Consider the following 13,778-nt stretch of genomic DNA (forward strand, 5'->3'; position numbering starts at 1 on the left):
ACAGTCGGAAGTTCCCACCTGCTTAAAAAGGACAACAATTATACCAGTGCCCTAGAAGAGTACTGGGAGCTACCTGAATGAATATCGTCCAGCAGCATTCATGTCTATGGTGATGAAATGCTTTGAGAATTTGGTCATGGCCAGAATAAACTCTTGCCTCAGCAAGGACCTGAACCCACTGCAATTTGCCTATCACTTCAATAAGTCTACAGCAGACACAATCTCAATGGCTCTTCACATGGCCTTAGATCACCTGGATAACCCAACCACCTATGTCAGGATGCTGCTCATTAACTATAGCTCAGCATTTAGCACCATCATTCTGACAGTCCTGACCAATAAGCCACAGAATCTGGGTCTCTGTACCTCCGTCTGCAATTGGATCCTTGACTTCCTAACCTGAAGACCACAAACTGTGTGGATTGGTATTACTAACTCCTGCTCACTGATGATCAACACTGGCACAACTTAGAGGTATGTGCTTAACCCACTGCACTGCTCTCTATATACACATGACTGTGGGTCTAAGCACAGCTCAAATGTCATCTATTAATTTGCTGACAGTGTTGGTAGAATCTCAGATGGAGACAAAAGGGAGAGAGATGTACCAGCTAGTTGAGTAGTGTCACAACAACAAGCTTGCATTCAACGTCAGTAAGATGAAAGAGCTGATTGTGGACTTCAGAAAGGGTAAGATGAGGGATCATGAACCAATCCTCATGGAGAGAGTGAGTAATTTCAAGTTCCTAGGTATCCTGATCTCTGAGACTGTAACCTGGTCCCAATATATTGATGCAGCGATAAAGAAGGCAAGACAATGGTTATATTTCATTAGGAGTTTGAGGAGATTTGGTTTGTCACCTAAGACACTCAAACTTCTAGAGATATACTCTGGAGAGCATTCTGACAGACTGTATTACTGTCTGGTTTTGGGAGTGGGGTGCTACTGTACAGGATCTAAAAATTGTAAAGTTGTAAATTTAGTCATCTCCATCTTGGGTACTAGCTTCTATAGAATCCAAGGCATCTTCAAGGCATGGTGCCTCAGAAACGTAGTATCACTGATTAAGAGCCCCTGTCACCAAGGACATGTCCTCTCCTCATTGTTACCATCAGGTAGAAGGTACTGAATCCTGAAGACTCACACTCAGTGATCCAGGAATAGTTTCTTCCCCTTTGCCTTCCAATTCTTAAATGGACATTGAAAGCATGAACTTCTCTTTTATTATTTGTTTCTGCTTTTGCACTATTTTTAATTTAACTATTTAATATGCAAGACTATCAAGGCCGTAGAGCAGATGAAAAGTGGCAAGGCAATAGGAGTTGATGGAATCCCACCAGAGATTTGGAAGCATGGGGGGACATCAAACTCCATAAGTTCTTTGTCTGCTGCTGGGAACAAGGCAAACTACCACAGGACCTCTGTGATGCAGACATCATCACCCTGTATAAGAACAAGGAGGAAAAGTTCGACTGCTCCAACTATCAGGGGATAACTCTGCTCTTCATCACAGGAAAATTCTCACAAGAATACTCCTGAACAGATTGGTGCCCGTCATTGCAGAAGAACACCTCGCAGAGAGCCAGTGTGGCTTCAGAGGCAACAGGAGCACCACCGACATGGTATTTGTTCTCAGGCCGCTCCAGGAGAAATGTCTGGAACAGAACAATGGACTGTACATGATGTTTGTCAACATTACCAAAGCGTTCAACACTGTGAGAAGGGAAGGTCTGTGGCAAATCATGGAACGACTGGGATGCCCCCAAAGTTCCTCAGCATGGTCATCCAGCTACATGAAGATCAGCGTGGCCAAGTCAGAGACAACAATGACCTCTCAGAGCCCTTCCCAATAGGCAACGGTGTAAAGCAAGGCTGCGTCCTCGTGCCAACTCTCTTCACCGTCTTCTTTAGCAGGATGCTCAAAAGAGCCACGGAAGACCTTGATGACGAGGACGGTGTCTACATCCGATACCGCTCCGATGGCAGCCTGTTCAACCTGAGGCGACTACAGTCCCGCACCAAGACATTGGAGCAACTCATCCGAGAGCCTCTCTTCGCCGACGATGCTGCCCTTGTTGCTCACACAGAGGCAGCCCTGCAGCGTATAACATACTGCTCCACAGAGGCTGCCGAGCTCTCGGACTGGAAGTCAGCTTGAAGAAGACAGGAGTTCTCCATCAGCCCACACCTCAGGAAGATAACCACCCTCCCTGCATCACCATCGGCGAGGAAGAGCTGAAGACAGTCCACCAGTTCAGCTACCTGGGGTGCACCAACTCGTCAGATGCCAAGATCAACGAAGAGATTGACAACAGACTGGCAAAGCCAAACAGCGCACTCGGCAGGCAGTGAGAAAGAGTCTGGAACAACAAGCATCTGAAGAAAGGCACAAAGATCAGTGTGTACAGAGCCGTTGTACTGACCACCCTCCTGTACGGCTCCGAGTCCTGGGTCACCTACAGTCACCACCTACGACTCCTTGAGCATTTTCACCAGCGCTGCCTCTGCACCATCCACTGGAGTAACTTGGTCACCAACATTGAAGTCGTCGAACAGACGGAGGTCACCAGCTTCGAGGCCATGTTGATGAAGACGCTGCTGCGCTGGGCAGGGCACATCTCCAGGATGGAGGATCATCGCCTGTCCAAGATTGTGCTGTATGGCGAACTCTCCACTGGCCATCATGACAGGGGGGCACTGAAGAAGAGGTGCAAGGACTCTCTGAAGAAATCCCTTGGTGCCTGTCACATTGACCATCGCCAGCGGTCTACTCTGGCCTCCGGTTGCGAGGCCTGGCGACATACCATTCACCAGTCTGTCTCCTCCTTCGAGAACGCACGCAGGGCCGGCCTTGAGAATGAAAAGGGAAGGAGGAAGAACCGCGACACAGCAGCACCAAACCCAGAACAGATTTTCCCTTGCAGCCACTGTGGCCAGGTCTGCCTGTCCCTGTCATGGTCAGGTCCGGAGCCCACATTCCGGGTCTTGATCCGGTCCACGGACTCCGGACTCCGGGTCTTGCAGCCGTCCCTCCTGTCACCCTTAAGCCAATTAGGATCCTCTTGGCTTAAGGAGGCACACCTGTTGCCTATTCAGCTGGCAGGTGTTTATAGGGCATCCTGGGACTGAGCCTAATGGGGGTTCGGGTTTGGTTGAGATTATGCAGGCAGTGGGCTAAAAAGCCCTCTTGTGATTTTTGATCTCCTCACTTGAGATTCCGTTTCACATCACCCTGCCACTTTGATCTGGCCCACGCCTTCATTAACCAGGTCCCACACTTGCCCTTGTTGAATCTTGCCCCTCTCGACATAGGATATCCGGTTTGTGGGGGTTTAGCAAGGGTTAATCGGGGAGTGCCTAGGGTTTGTGGGGGTGTGTGCCCCTTTTGGAAGTTACCTAGGGTTTGTGGGGGTGTCTGCCCCTTTTGGAATTTGCCTAGGGTTTGTGGGGGTGTGTGCCCCTTTTGGACTTTAGGATCAGGTTTGAGTGTAGGGCTGGTGGATGTATATGTTTGGCTGGCAGAGGTTAGCCTGCAGAATTTGAAGTATGAGATCGGGGAGTGCCTAGGGTTTGTGGGGGTGTGTGCCCCTTTTGGACTTTAGGATCAGGTTTGAGTGTAGGGCTGGTGGATGTATATGTTTGGCTGGCAGAGGTTAGCCTGCAGAATTTGAAGTATGAGATCGGGGAGTGCCTAGGGTTTGTGGGGGTGTGTGCCCCTTTTGGACTTTAGGATTAGGTTTGAGTGTAGGGCTGGTGGATGTACATGTTTGGCTGGCAGAGTTTAGGCTGCATTGTCCTGTGTTGAGCTGGTTGCCCTGTTTTCCCTGTTCTGACTTGTGTGTTGTGTTTGTCCTGCTGGTGCTGTTTGCCTGGTCTTCATTCCTGTTTGCCCTGGCTTGGAGAACCCACTGCTAATGAACTAGTTCTGTGAGTCAGTCTTGGAGTCACCCTGGACCTAATCCCTTTCCTATCCCTTGCCTCTGTCAGGTAGGTCAGGCCAGATTGCTGTAGCCTGGTGGGGAACTCTGCCCCTTTTCCTTCCCCTTGCTTCTGATGGGTGGTACCCTGCACCTGCCCAGGTTTCCTATGCCTTGCCCAGGCCTCTGTGTTCATGCCTGGGAGGTGGCCCTGCCAAGGAGTCATGCCTGGATGACTCTGCCCCTTTCCTACCCCTTGCCTCTGTCAGATAGGTCAGGCCAGATTACCATTACCTGGTGGAGGACTCTGTCTTGCCTTGAACTATGGGACCCAGCCTAGCCATGGACTCTGGGACTCTAGCCTGAACCCCAGTTTTACACCTGCATGCCATCTCCCCCTTGCAAGCCATGATCTCCCCATCTTGCTCTACCCTTTAGTTATTCCTGTCCTGCCCTGAGTACTTCAGTGCTTGTGGCCTGCACTTGGATCCATTCCATGTCCCCCTGTGACAGTCCCGTATTGACCTTGTCAGCCACCAGTGAACTTGCAGCAGATATGGGCAGCCCCCTTCCTAAATCTTTGTTTGTGAAGCCAAGCCATGAATGGGACTTAATATGCACATATACTGACTGTAATTGATTTGCTTATTGTTTCAATATTATCATGTATTGCCATATACTGCTGCCACTAAGTTAACAAATTTCATGACATGCTGGTGACACTTTGTGTCTCTGATTCTGATTCTAATCTTGTGTTGGCCACTGGAACATTATGTTAGTGCCTGAGTGAGTTGGAGGGTGAGAAAGAAAAGATAGTTCAATAGTCCAGTTAATATCAGAGAAATACATCCTGAAATTCTTCTTCATAGGCATTCACAAAAACTGGGCCTGTAAGAATGAGTGATAGTTAGAACCGCAATGCCCTGCTTACTCTCCCTCCCACACACAAGCAGCAGCAAAGCAATGTCCCTCCCCAACCCCTACCCACTTCAACAAAAAAAATCAGCACCCTCCACTTACCAAGCCACCAATAAAGACAATGATGTGGAGTACATGAAAAACTAATCATTCACCTGACAATTCAGCATACCACAATCTTCCCCCCCCTCTCTTCCCCCCCTCTCTCCCCCCCCCTCTCCCCCCCCCCCCCGGCACATGAATATGTGTTGCAATAATTTTAATCCCCCCCCTCTCACTCCCCCCTCTCCCCCCCCCCCCCGGCACATGAATATGTGTTGCAATAATTTTAATCCCCCTCCTCTCTACCACCCTCTCTCCCCCCTCTCTCCCCCCCCCCCCGGCACATGAATGTGTTGCAATAATTTTAATCCCCCCCTCCTCTCTCTCCCCCCCCTCTCTCCCCCCCCCCCCCCCCCCCCCGGCACATGAATATATGTTGCAATAATTTTAATCCCCCTCACTCCCCCCTCTCTCCCCCACTCTCTCCCCCCCCCCCCCGGCACATGAATATGTGTTGCAATAATTTTAATCCCCCCTCTCTACCCCCCCAGCATATGAATTGTAAAGAGGGTTTCTCCTTTTTGTTAACTAGCAGGAATGCTAATTTACTGATGATAAGAATGGTATTCCTTTGTAAACCAAATGGGGATTAATGTTCTTCCTTCTGAGTCTGTAAGCTTTTGTTGACGGGTTTTTGGGCAGATCGGCGCGAGGGGGTCGAGAGAGAGGACGCAATGCTCTAAGCTGGGCGAGGATCGGACCCCAAAGGGGGGTCCGAGGCCGGGAGATTCTCCGAGGAGGGGGTGATGAAGCTAGATGTGCTTGGTTGACCACTCGGAGGGTCCTGAGCTGCGAGTCGAGGAGTTCGGAGGGGATCGAATGGTGGCCAGAAGACTTCAGTAATTGAGCTCCAACGGTTGTGCACGAAGTGGTTTGGACTTTGATAAGTTTGGCGCCTTTTCTTTAATTTTCTCTTCATATATACTGTATCGTTATTAATCACTTAGTTATAGTAACCTTTATAAATTGTACTCATTTAATCGCATATGGTGTACTGTCTGTTTTTGGGAGAGGCAGGGACATCACACAGCATCCACACCAGCTGATTACCCAGTTTGGCGGGGCCGAAGGCTGCTCCCCCTAGACAAGAACGAGCTGAGCGAGCCTGAGGCGACCCAAGGGGTTACACTGTGGGGTGCTCGTCCGGGGTTGATTTCTGTGGAAGCTGTGTGATCACCCTATTTAAATTGTGTCTGCGGTGAAGAGCTGGTGTGCCTTTGTGGGTGTGTGATTGCTGGTTATCGCTACGTTTGTGTTGGGTGGGGTGGCTGCTGTTGCTAGCCTGGAGGTCGTTGTTCGATTTCCGACTAGTGCTGACGAAATGGTGGTGGGACCATGGGCTGTCCGTACTGTTTGGAGAGTGAGGAGTGACAGGTTGGGATGTTTCAGCAGTGGTGAGCTCCGCCCGGTTGTTGGAATAATGTCCGGCCCTAAAGGGGCGGAGGAGTGGGCGGAGCGGACCCCTCAGTTGTTGGGTGAGTGGCAGTGCTTGGCTGAGGGAAAGCGACAGGGACGGGTTGAAAGTTTGAGTAGACGGGCTGGTGACTTTGTTAGAACTGTCGGGCGCAATTACCTCGAAGTGACCGCTGCCAGTTCTGGGAAAGTGTGGGAAAATGCGTGTGGTTCGACTGGAAGTCAAATGCCGCAGCTGGGGGGCTTATCATATCCGTGGCAGGAGATTGGTGGGAAGTTTTTAGGGTATCCCTTTTTGCCTAGGGGGGCAGATAAATTGCTTGTGGTGCCAAGGGGATCTGTCAAGGGGATCAGTTGTTCCGTTGATTCGAGAGGTGTCGGGAAACTTAGAGGAGGCCCAGTGGGGGAACGGCTTGGGGTCTCTGGGGGAGCACGTTCCCAGCAATGTACCAAGGAACTCCCGAAAGGAACAGACCCTATTCCTGAAGGCTTAGAGGGGCCACGCGCACAGGTGTTGTTACGGTTGGATGGAAGTCAAGTTAAAGCCATCCTCGGCACTGGGGCGCCGGTTAAGTTGCTGTACAGTTTGTTTCATAACCGTTATTGGAAGCATTTACCCTTGACGACATTGAGAACACTGGAGATTCGGGGTACCAGTGCCGGTGATTATCCAGACGACGGTTGTTGGTCAGTGAAAATGGAGTTCTTGGAGGCAAATGTGGAGGAGACTGAGGTTCATGAATCGTTAATGCTGATGTGTCCGGACCCTGTTGAGACGGGCAGCGTTTCTGTTCTAGAGAGAACCAATATCCTGCTGGTGAGCTTGGGGGCCTGCCCGGAGAAGGCGGGTGAGCGCTGTTTGGAGGCATTGTCGATGCACCCAGAGTTTCGAGCTGCTTGTGCGGACGTGTGTAGCAGCATTGGGCTGATACCGAATTCAAACAAGAGCCGGTGGTGGTACGGCCTGGGGGAAGTATCTGAGGGTGAGACCCTCTTCGTGGACGCTGCGAAATACCACAAGGGAGCGGAGTTGACTGCTGAAGACACCTCGGAGAGAGAGAGGTTGCGGCGACTGGCCCCTGAAGCCATGGAAGACGTAGGCAGCGTGTGTATGGATTATAGTGCGTTGAAGAGGCGCACTGTCAGTGACCAGAATATGGCCCTGAGGGCCGGAGAGGCGATGGCCTGTCTGAGTGGTGCGAAATGGTTTAAGGTGCTGGATCGGAGGAGTGGATGTTGCCAGATCCCGATGAGTGGGGCCGACAAGGAGAAGACGGCCGTTATAAATTCCCTAGGAGTCTTCGGGTCCGAAAAGATGCCACAAGGCATATCTGGAGCCCTTGCAACCTTCCTGCTGGGCAGGTGGAAGACCATAGGGGATGTGGAGGCGTTTGGAGTTTTGGTGTATGTGGATGGTATTTGGATTTGCCTCAGGAGAATATGAAGTGAGGTCGTTGCAGGAGCAGCTGAGAACTACCGAGTTAAAGTGTTTTCGGGACACGTGCCAGGGCTGGCGAAGGTCGCAGCTCAGACTGTCTCTACGGAACCAAGTTTGAAATGAAGACGGAGAGACTGGAGAAAGCGATCTGGAACCATTCGGAAGACTTACAAGTTGGAGAGAATGAAGAAAGTTTTCTGACTGAGGGTAATAGCAAACTGAGAACCCGGAGAGGGGAGTTTGCGGAGGTGAAGAAATTACAGACAAATCTCAGAAGAGAGAAGCGGAGGCTTGAAGGGAACCTAAAGGTGACCATCGACAGTTCAAATGAAGTGCAAAACCTGAAAGTTGATCTGGAAGAAGTCATGAGGAAGAAAAAGCTGGAGAGAAGTGCAGTGAATACTGAACAGGAGGCTGAAGAGACTGCGGGAGAAGTGCAGGCCACGTGTTTCCGTTTGGAGAAGATCAAACAGCAGCTACCGATCACAGGAATGAGGAAGAATACAGATTCGATGGATGATGTGCTGGATGTGTGGTACATGCTGCCTTTTGCTGACTTTCCCTCGATTGAGGAAGAGACCTTTGGCCCTTCTCCCATTGAGTCAGGTGTAGCGGGGAGGGTTAGCTGTGTGCAGTGTGGGGCATGAGTGAGAGGTTGAGAGAGGAGTTGGTAGTGGGTCCAAGGTATCCCCAGTTGTGTCCGAGCCTGAAGGGTTTAGGTGAGGGGGTACGGAGGTCTCAGAACTCAGGTCTCAGGTCTGGGAACTCCCAGATAGTTGGCCTAAGTAGTGCCTGAAAAACAGGGCGTGAGGGTTACTGTGTGGGGAGGAGATGTCACTGTTTGTGCTTGGGTTACGGTGTGTTGGCAGGAAAGGTGGCGAGTTATTTAGTAGTCATGAGGACATGACTTTTATTTGGTGGAGGGAGAGTGTAAAGAGGGTTTCTCCTTTTTGTTAACTAGCAGGAATGCTCATTTACTGATGATGAGAATGGTATTCCTTTGTAAACCAAATGGGGATTAATGTTCTTTCTTCTGAGTCTGTAAGCTTTTGTTGACGGGTTTTTGGGCAGATCGGCGCGAGGGGGTCGAGAGAGAGGACACAATGCTCTAAGCTGGGCGAGGATCGGACCCCAAAGGGGGGTCTGAGGCCGGGAGATTCTCCGAGGAGGGGGTGATGAAGCTAGATGTGCTTGGTTGACCACTCGGAGGGTCCTGAGCTGTTTGGAGAGTCGAGGAGTTCGGAGGGTCCTGAGCTGCGAGTCGAGGAGTTCGGAGGGGATCGAATGGTGGCCAGAAGACTTCAGTAATTGAGCTCCAACGGTTGTGCACGAAGTGGTTTGGACTTTGATAAGTTTGGCGCCTTTTCTTTAATTTTCTCTTCATATATACTGTATCGTTATTAATCACTTAGTTATAGTAACCTTTATAAATTGTACTCATTTAATCGCATATGGTGTACTGTCTGTTTTTGGGCGAGGCAGGGACATCACACAGCATCCACACCAGCTGATTACCCAGTTTGGCGGGGCCGAAGGCTGCTCCCCCTAGACAAGAACGAGCTGAGCGAGCCTGAGGTGACCCAAGGGGTTACAGAATATATGTTGCAATAATTTTAATCCCCCTCCTCTCTACCACCCTCTCTACCCCCCTCTCTACCCCCCTCTCTCCCCCCTCTCCCTGGCACATAAATATATGGAATATATGTTACAATAATTTTTATCCCCCTTCACTCCCCCCTCTCTCCCACCCCGGCACATGAATATATGTTGCAATAATTTTAATCCCCCCCTCTCTCTCCCCCCCGGCACATGAATATGTGTTGCAATAATTTTAATTCCCCCCCCTCTCTCTCCCCGGCACATGAATATATGGAATATATGTTGCAATAATTTTAATCCCCCACTGTCTCTCCCCCCAGGCACATGAATATGTGTTGCACTAATTTTAATCCCCCCCTCTCTCCCCCTCTCTCTCTCTCCCCCCCGGCACATGAATATGTGTTGCAATAATTTTAATCCCCCCCCTCTCTCCCCCCCCCCCTCTCCAGCACATGAATATATGGAATATATGTTGCAATAATTTTAATACCCCCCTCTCTCCCCCCGGCACATGAATATGTGTTGCAGTAATTTTAATCCCCCCCCTCCCCCCCGCTCTCTCTCTACCCCCCGGCACATGAATATGTGTTGCAGTAATTTTAATCCCCCCCTCCCCCCCTCTCTCTCTCTCCCCCCGGCACATGAATATGTGTTGCAATAATTTTTCTCCCCCCCCCCTCTCTCCCCCCTCCCCCCCTCTCAGGCAAATGAATATGCGTTGCAATAATTTTATAGGCAGGAAACACAGTGTTAGTGCATGATTACCCTCACCCACTATCCCTCCCTTTCACACAACTCGAAATTTTGGGGAAGTTTTCAAAGTAATGCTTTGGAAACAAAGTCTATATTTAGAGACTTCTTGAGTCACAGCAAGGAGAGATAGCCATGTTTCCATTCTGGATAGACTGGCTTTGGGAAGGAAATGCCTGAGCTGCAGTGCTCTTCATCTGAAGCCAGATATTCCCTTCCCTCCATCCTCTTGCCAATAAATATTGTTTTAATTCAGTGGGAAGTGTGACTCAGAGTAGGTGAATGCCTGGAAATGATTATTTCAGCAACTATTATAAAAGAAAAAGCCCAGATTACTTCAAAAAATGGGAGTATGATAGTCTCTAGGGAATGAAGAGCTTTTTTTAAATTAGCCATCAACGTTTTATTTTAAATTAACAGAGATCCTTAAGATTCTGTCCACAAATTATACAATACAAAACTCAATGTGGCATACACACACACAGCTTCTTATGGGGAATGTGTGTGCAGCACTTTATGGGAGCTCATACACTCGTACTCTACCAACACACAACTCTATACTCCCACACCAGTCCCCAGCTGTGTATGAATACCAGGGAGCACCGGTCCCCAGCAGTGTAAAACATACTCTCAGTGATAACTTTACTAGCTCCATCTGTACAACTTCTCCTTAATGCAAATCTCTAATCAGCCAATCATGTTGCAGTAACTCAATGCATAAAAGCATGCAGACGTGGTCAAGAGGGTCAGTTGTTCTTCAGACCAAACACCAGAAAAGGAAAGAAATGTGATCTAAGTGAGTCTGACTGTAGAATGTTTGTTGATTTCAGACAGGACAGTTTGATTATCTCAGAAACTGCTGATTTCCTGGAATTTTCACACACAATGGTCTCTAGAGCTTACAGAGAGGGGTACAAAGAAACAAAGAGAATCCAGTGAGTGGTAGTTCTGTGGATAAAAATTACTTGTTAATGAGAGATGTCAGAGAATGGCCAGACTGGTTCAAGCTGACAGGAAGGCAACAGTAACTCAAATAACCACGCATTACAACATTGATGCGCAGAAGAGCATCTCTGGTTGCACAACACATCGAACCTTGAAGTGGATGGGCTACAGCAGAAGAAGACCTCAGATATACAGTCAGTGGCCACTCTACTAGGTAATATTATTATGGGGTACCTAAAAGACGGCCACTGGGTGGAGATGCACTGATGTCCATAAAGCAGACATTCATAATTTAGGATTGGTCTGCATATAGATTAGTAGCATAGTATCATGGAACCAGATGTAAGATTGGGGTTTGATTCCCACTGATTCCTGTAAGGAGCTTGTACATTCTCCCTGTGACTCTGTGAGATTCCTCCATGTGCTCCAGATTCCTCCCATGTTCCAAAGACATACCAGTGCTTGTCAGTGAGTTGTGGGCATGCTATGTGAGCACTAGAAGTGTGGTGATACTTGTGAGTTGCCGCCAGCACATACCCAGTGCATGTTTCAGAAGACAGAAGGCAAATTGAAGTGCATCGTTAGCAGTTTGATTGGCAGGTAAAGTAACCAATCTGAAATCTGCCCGGCTCTTTCATCATCACAGAGCCTCAGGACCCACATCACCAAGTTCAGGAACAGTTATTACCCCTCAACTATCAGGCTCTTGAACCAGAGGGGATAACTTCACTCACCCCAGCACTGAACTGTTCCCACAACCCTTGGACTCACTTTCAAGGACTCTTCATCTCACATGCTAGCTATTTAGTACTTATTTGTTTATTATCTTTATTATTTTGCCATTTTTTCTTTCTGCATTTGCACAGCTTGTTGTCTTTCGCATGTCACTTGCTTGCCTGTCTTGTGTGTGTTTTTTCATTGATTCTACTGCTTTCCTTTGTACTTACAGTGAACACCCACAAGAAAATCTCAGGGTAGGATATGGTGACATACGTACTTTGATATACACTTGCTTTGAACTTTGAAGTTTTACTACTGTCCAATTTGATCTTTGAAGGCAGGGATTACCAAGAGACATAGCCAATACTCTGTAATCACATTACAAATGAATAATGCAGAGATCTGGATGAAATGTAAGGCATCCTCCACTCTGACCCCAGTTTGAATTCCCCCACATATTATTGTGGAATCCAAAATTTAATTCCAGAGCAATAATTTGGAACATCTCAGACATTAGAATGATCAGACATCCAGTTACATGGATCCCATTTTATTCTCTCCGCATTCCCATTAGGGTGAGTATACAACTCATTTATATATCAGACACAATTTACAACAGCTGCATTACCATAAAACAAAGGAGCAGAATTAGGCCATTCAGCCAAATGAGCCTTACCAGCATGGCTGAGTTATTATCTCTCTCAACCCCATTCTTCTGGCTTCTTCCTGTAACCTTTGAGGCCCAAACTGATCAAATACCTGTCAACATCTGCTTTAAATATACTCAATCCATTGACCTCCAGCGCCATATGTGGCAATGAATTCCACAGATTCACCAACCTCAGGCTAAACAAAGGTCTCCTCATCTCTGTTCTGTGTCTGGGTCCTGTGGTGCTAGATTCCCCCATGATTGGAAACATCCTCTTCACTTCCACTCTGTCTTGGTCTTTCAATATTTAATAGATTTCACTGAGAACCCCCCCCCCCCACTTCTAAACTCCAGCAAGGTCAAGACCAGAGCCAGAAAACGCTCCTCACGCATTAACCCTTTCATTCCCAGAATTGAGAACAATGATTCCAGGACTGGAAGGGTTAGCGGATGAGGAACGTCTGACAGCTCTTGGGCTGTCTTCCCTGCAGTTCAGGAGAATGAGGGGGGATCTCATAGAAGCATTCCAAATGTTAAAAGGCCTGAACAGATTAGATATGGCAAAGTTATTTCCCATGGTAGGTGATTCTAGGACAAGAGGGCACGACTTCTGGATTGAAGGATGCCCATTTAGAACTGATGCAGAGGAATTACTTTAGTGTGGTAAATCACCACCAGTTAAAGCCATCTCCTGCATGCATGCCTTTATTTTAATTGTTATGTATTTGCACAGACAGAATAAAGTTCATTTTATGTTATTCCGTAGATGGCACACATTCAAATATAACACCTATAGACTTGTATTCACTCTTTTCAACTCTGTCCACTTCGTAAATTACAACTCATCCTGTTGATTGTAATTTTGTCCTATAAACAACCTCTCCTTACCACACATTGTCTCTGTTTGAAAACCAGCTACCTCATTTTCAGCACCATTATCCACCTTCCCTACAATATTTCTGATAGTGAAATATATGCAGCTCAGGATACTAGTTACATCATGCTCAACCATTTGAATTCTAACTTTGTCTGAGAACTTGCCAACATCTGCCTCCACAACTTCTCCACCAAATGTTCTTGCACTCTGGTTCCCATCCCCCTTCAACTCTAGTTTAAATCCCACCATGCAGCGTTAACAAACTTCCTGCTAGGATATTAGTCGCCCTCCAGTTCAGGCACTATCCGTCCCTTCATACAGGTCCCATTGTTATGAGTAATAAACAGACCTGATGGACAATGGGGTAAAAAGTTAACCATCCCCCTCCCCCCCGGAGAACCACGAACTATTACTGCTGCTATGCTGACCATGAGAAAGAGAGACGAAAA

This window comes from Hypanus sabinus, chromosome 5 (assembly GCF_030144855.1).
Source record: "Hypanus sabinus isolate sHypSab1 chromosome 5, sHypSab1.hap1, whole genome shotgun sequence".
NCBI classification, from domain to species: domain Eukaryota; kingdom Metazoa; phylum Chordata; class Chondrichthyes; order Myliobatiformes; family Dasyatidae; genus Hypanus; species Hypanus sabinus.